The sequence below is a fragment of the Amblyomma maculatum genome, chromosome 2 (assembly GCF_055883805.1).
Source record: "Amblyomma maculatum isolate TAMU_Amacu chromosome 2, ASM5588380v1, whole genome shotgun sequence".
NCBI lineage: Eukaryota > Metazoa > Arthropoda > Arachnida > Ixodida > Ixodidae > Amblyomma > Amblyomma maculatum.
In genome coordinates this window covers 182659231-182665567 of record NC_139345.1, presented here as the reverse complement: position 1 = coordinate 182665567, position 6337 = coordinate 182659231, and positions in this window count along the sequence as shown.

Genomic DNA, 6337 nt, shown 5'->3' with positions numbered 1-6337 from the left:
GGCTGTTTTCTAAATCCTGCGATACTAAAACACTTGGACCCGACATTCACAGTTAATCTGTGGGCAGTATGCTGACCTATACCTCATGGCGTGGGCCTGCCAGAAAAATACAAAAATAAAGTTATAAAGCAGCCAACTAGGGAGGGCTGGGAGGCGGCCCTGTCCAGCTCGGACCTGGAGGCCCAGCGTGCCCTGTTCCAGAGAGCTCGGGCAGCGGCGACGGCCAATGGCGTTCCGGTATAGGGTGTGCCACTCAACTCTACAACCATACGCACCTACCTTCTAAAATCATTTAATTGTGAATAAATGTTTTCTTCTCCTATAAAACGTCCCGAAGTGCACAAGGGCTGTGAGATGCTCCTGATTAATATAGGCGACTTGAGGCTCTTTAACGTGCGCTGACATCACATAGCACGTTTTTTTCGCCTCCATCGAAGCACGGCCGCCGCGGACAGGGTCGAACCTGTGACCTTGGGATTAGAAGCTGAACGCCAAAGCCACCGAGCCAGAAGGGCGGGTTATCTTTTGTTAAAAAAAAAACAAAAAACAATGCTACTTTCGCTCGTCCCTGAACTGACGATGTGAGGGCGGCCCATGCGCACGAACCAAAGAGGCGTCCTCATGGCTAGTGTTAGGCACGACAGTGCATGCTTTGTTCTTTGTTCTATAACTGGTGAAAATTCACATGATAATATTTACACACCTGTTTTCGACCGTTTGCCAAAAGAAGGTGAGGCATATTTGGACAACAAAAATTGGCTGGGTTCAACTCGGTTGAACCTATAATTAACGCGCCTTAGCGCTGTTATTCATGGTTTAGCTTGGTTTTGCAAGGGATTACGCGAACTGTCTGTTACATAAAGATGCATTTCTTTTATTGCAAACCAAAAATGCTTGGCTCGGGTGATTCTTGTGATCCGTGAAGTATAGTTTGAAACTGGGCAGATCTCGGTTGCAGGCAAGCAAGCCACGCACCGCATCATCCATGGCTAGACTGAGGAAGCGAGCCGCAGTTTGTGGGATTCGGGCTTGCTGCGGCTGCCCTTTGCGCGGCCGCCGCCCGCTTCCCAGTTGTTCTCCCCATTCCCTTTCTCCCGCCTGAGGCGGCGGAGAGGGGCTCGGACGACTTGTCACTGTCGTTCGGGCCACAGCTCCGCCCTGGCGTCCCAGTGGCTGTTCTCATTGGCGCCTTTTGGCGGGAACACGGCACCGCTTCGACGACCGCGCTTGCGCGACCGTCCGAGCGGAGCTCAGAGAGAGAACCCTCCGAGACATCGCAAGGTGCGTACGCAACTGTTCTTGTCTGCCGGCCTTTGTCCGCGCAGACCAGTGTGTACTCGAGTTCGTCTGCTCCGGGTCGTACCTGAGAGCGCAACTCGAGCCTGTCGATCGTGATCCAACGATCCGCGGGAATGGGGAGAACAACTGGGATGCGGGCGGCGGCCGCGCAAAGGGCAGCCGCAGCAAGCCCGAATCCCACAAACTGCGGCTCGCTTCCTCAGTCTAGCCATGGATGATGCGGTGCGTGGCTTGCTTGCCTGCAACCGAGATCTGCCCAGTTTCAAACTATACTTCACGGATCACAAGAATCACCCGAGCCAAGCATTTTTGGTTTGCAATAAAAGAAATGCATTTTTATGTAACAGACAGTTCGCGTAATCCCTTGCAAAACCAAGCTAAACCATGAATAACAGCGCTAAGGCGCGTTAATTATAGGTTCAACCGAGTTGAACCCAGCCAATTTTTGTCGTCCAAATATGCCTCACCTTCTTTTGGCAAACGGTCGAAAACAGGTGTGTAAATATTATCATGTGAATTTTCACCAGTTATAGAACAAAGAACAAAGCATGCACTGTCGTGCCTAACACTAGCCATGAGGACGCCTCTTTGGTTCGTGCGCATGGGCCGCCCTCACATCGTCAGTTCAGGGACGAGCGAAAGTAGCATTGTTTTTTGTTTTTTTTTAACAAAAGATAACCCGCCCTTTTGGCTCGGTGGCTTTGGCGTTCAGCTTCTAATCCCAAGGTCACAGGTTCGACCCTGTCCGCGGCGGCCGTGCTTCGATGGAGGCGAAAAAAACGTGCTATGTGATGTCAGCGCACGTTAAAGAGCCTCAAGTCGCCTATATTAATCAGGAGCATCTCACAGCCCTTGTGCACTTCGGGACGTTTTATAGGAGAAGAAAACATTTATTCACAATTAAATGATTTTAGAAGGTAGGTGCGTATGGTTGTAGAGTTGAGTGGCACACCCTATACCGGAACGCCATTGGCCGTCGCCGCTGCCCGAGCTCTCTGGAACAGGGCACGCTGGGCCTCCAGGTCCGAGCTGGACAGGGCCGCCTCCCAGCCCTCCCTAGTTGGCTGCTTTATAACTTTATTTTTGTATTTTTCTGGCAGGCCCACACCATGAGGTATAGGTCAGCATACTGCCCACAGATTAACTGTGAATGTCGGGTCCAAGTGTTTTAGTATCGCAGGATTTAGAAAACAGCCGGTTTGGAGCCGTCTAATGTGGCACTCCTTACCTCAGATCACGGCCTGTTTCGAGGGAGAGCGCGTGCTCTTTTTTACGGCCTTCTCAATCTCCGCGGGAACAATGGGAACTTTTCTCCTTGAGTTACGCTCTCCGCCGCCGCAAGGGGCGCGACCTGCTCACTGTTCGCTCCGCATCTGCTTTAGCGGCGGCGGGTGGCTTTAGCATGGTTTCGCGCTGTCGCTCGCTTGTTTCGTGGTAAGTGCAGCCCCGAAATGAAAGGGCACAGCAGGTAGATGCTGCAGCGGCATGTCGTCAACGTACTACACACGTGAACGGAGTCTTTATATTAAAAAACACTGTCGCTCAGCAAACGTTCGACAAGCATATGACATTCATTGCGGCATGGCAGCTACCGTTGCCCAAATTAATCCGAATTTTCCTCAAGCCTGCACAAGAATAGCAAAAAAAAAAGAAAAAGAACAATGAGCAGGGATCACATCGAAGCTTCTTCAAGGCTAACATTACAGCAACTCGTCTGCAACAGCAAAACCGTCTTTCAGCGTTAGATTCGAAACCATCCATATATAGCACCGAATATGAAAATAATTTCATAAAAATGTAATATAAGTTGCATAATGCTTGCATGATATAAAGTATTAGTATAACAGTCACAGTAAAGACTGTAAGGTTGAGTTTTCAATGTCATTATCATTTATATAATAGCAAATGTGTTGTATGTAAACATTATTTTGCAAATAAATGCTGTTTTAATGAAATTTTACATGATATTATTCTTGTTATGAAAACAATAAACAAACGGTTTGATATTCATGACACCACTTGTGCTGGAAGCAGTAAACAGAAGCTAATAAATGACGCAGCTGGTGACACTCGATTGCAGTGGCTGACAAACGAGTTCACTTGCTATATCGAAATCATGCAAGAAACTTCTAAAGCGTTAAAGAAGGAAACTTTCACTGAAGGAACATTTCAAGAAATGCTCTTCATCACGAGTCTACTGTACAAGTGGTAGAATACCTCCTGGGGAAAGGTGTCGGCTCCGTCTTCACCAGGAAACTCAATAGTGGCCTCATTTAGGCTCTCTTGGGGAAAGTAAGGCTAATGTGCGGGGAGAACGACATGCTAAATGCGAGGGCCGTAACAGCGGCACTTGACCACATTGTCAAGACAGACGTTTCATCTTGGAGCAAAATCAAGGCAGTTTTCGTCGATGCCGAAGAAATCATTTCTGGTCGGCCACAATCAGTAACCGAGGAAATGAAGGAATTGTGGTGGTATCTCCTGCCATCCCAATACTGTCACATATTCCGGTTTAGCTTACGTCGATGGATACATTGATAAGTTAATCAGTGACCTCGGGTGTGACGCTGCGCTATCTTTCTTGAAGCTAGCGAAAGAAGCAGCCCCATGTACACTCTTCTACGCGGACAAATATTCTAGGGGACTGCATTATCCGAAACCAGAGTTTATTGCCCTATTGAACAAGGTTACCTTAAAAAAAAAAAAAAAACACCCTCGTGCCTCTACCACACACAAACGCTCTCGAAGTACTTCAAATCCTGATTCAGCGCAATTGAGCAATCGTCATTGCTGAGTTAAAAACAGCCTATAATGTCCGCTTCTTTGATATCTGAAAAATTTATCAGAATCCTTCTTGTCAATAATGTCAAGAAAGTGACAGACAGGAATTACAGGCCAGCTCCCTATATGAACAAACCGGCCTGGAAGATTGAGACTGAATTTTCTAGCCGCAGGTCATGTTTTGATGAATTGATGAATATGTAGTACAATGCATAACTTTGAAGGACAATGTTTTTCATTGTTTGCCGCTCTTTTCAATTAGGCATAACTATTCATGCCCATTTCCTTGATTAAAAGTTGTTGTTTATCTATGTATTAAACCGACTACGTCTGCTATACACGTGCGTCCGGGACTACATATACATATTCTTTCAACCGACTGTTTTTTTTTTGCACGCAGCTAGAACAGCTCACTCCACTAAACAACTGCAATTTTAAATATGTGCGTAAATTTTGTTCCTTACTATGATTCTGAGACGCGCCATAAATTTTCGCCGGTGCCTCTTTTGGTCTAAACGAAAACAGAAGCGGTTGACAGAATCTCCAGCCAACAGTTTGTGATGCACTCACGTCAGGTCGCACTACACCTGCTTACAGCTTTCGAAAGGACACTGCATAGCCTGATAAATTTATTTCTGTGCAAAAGTTAGGGGCAAAAAATGTTGAAGTGCACCAGCTTCATTCGACCGCGCTCGGCCGCAGTGACGAAGGCGCGCGCGCGCGTGGGCGGCGTTTACTATATTTTATTCCTCGTACACGATAAATCTTAGACGCTGATTACGGCGTCTTTGTATAAACCATAAAGGGTGAAATGTCAGGACCTGCCGGTTGCAACTGGGGCGGCCGGAGCGAACAGCGAGCGCGTGTTTCCCTTGCGCGTGAATGGCGGTAGCAGAGACGTAGCAGTGGGGCGGTGGCGCCCCCACCGAGGCGCGGCGGGCGGTGGAAACAGACCCCACTGGTGAGGCCGTAAGAGAAGAGAAGCGCGCTCCCCCTCGATACCGGCCGTGTCCTAGACGGGTCCGGGTGTCCTCTGGCCGCGGTGCCACAGACTGCCTCCCCGGACGCCTGCGTGCGGACCCAGAGGTGGCTGCCGCGCCATATTCGGCGGAAATAAATGTTCTTCCTCCTCCTCCTTTCCAATTTAGTACAGTTTTAGCCCCACTAGTTTCACTTGTTATTATTTATAAAGAAGCTTAAAAAGCTCTTGAAACCTTGCGCAAAACAACTCTAGCCATCCATCATTCATTCATTCATAAACCTTTATTTATGAGGATGACCTGAGGCCGTTCATTCATTCATAAACCTTTATTCATGAGGATGACCTGAGGCCTAGAGGGGAAGGGGGTGGGTTAGGTGAGGTTGAGGGCGCCAGACTCCGACATGAAGTCTAGCAGGGCACTAAGCTTGCGCTTGGCGTTGGTATTGGGGGCTGTCCAGTCTTCGTAACTCTGAATGTGGTGAGCAGATGTGTAGCTTGAGGATAACAGCGCGGAACACAGGACGGGAGCACGAGATTAGAGGACAACACAACTAGCGCTGTCTTTCAACAACGTTCTCGTGTTGAAAGACAGCGCTCGTTGTGTTGTCCTCTAATCTCGTGCTCCCGTCCTGTGTTCCGCGCTGTTATCCTCAAGATGCATAACCAACATGCCCAAGCTGCTATTCTAGATGTGTAGCGTGCGAGGAGGCCAGCCGTGCCAGGACAGGTCCATACCAAGTGCTGCAGGTCAACGGAGTCAGCAGGGCAGTTGGGGCAGCTGATCTTGGTTCGGCGCCATTGACTCAGGATGTCCGGTGTGTACGCTGCACCGGCTCGCGCCTTGTGAGTTAGAACTTGGGCTGGACGAGAGAGGCCGGAAGGGATCGGAGGAGAATTACCAAGGACAAGGTCCCACAACAAACCCCTCTGCTCATGTTTAAGCCGCGTGATGACAGAGTCCGGTATGATGAAGGAGACGGGAGAACAGTAAGGGTGGTCCGAGTTGGACGGGCCCACATCAAGGCTATGCTGGCGGTCTTCCTCTAGCTGCGCGCTAGCAGCCTCGTGAGCCATTCTGTTCCCAGTTCCTTGTGCGTGATATCCAGGTGTCCAATGAATTCGTACCGAGACTTGTGAGGTCTCTCGCAGGTATCGGCAGCGCTCTTTGATGCTGTGTTGTACTGAGGTCTTGTAAGAACGGGCTTGCAGGGTGTGTACGCTGCACCGGCTCGCGCCTTGTGAGTTAGAACTTGGGCTGGACGAGAGAGGCCGGAA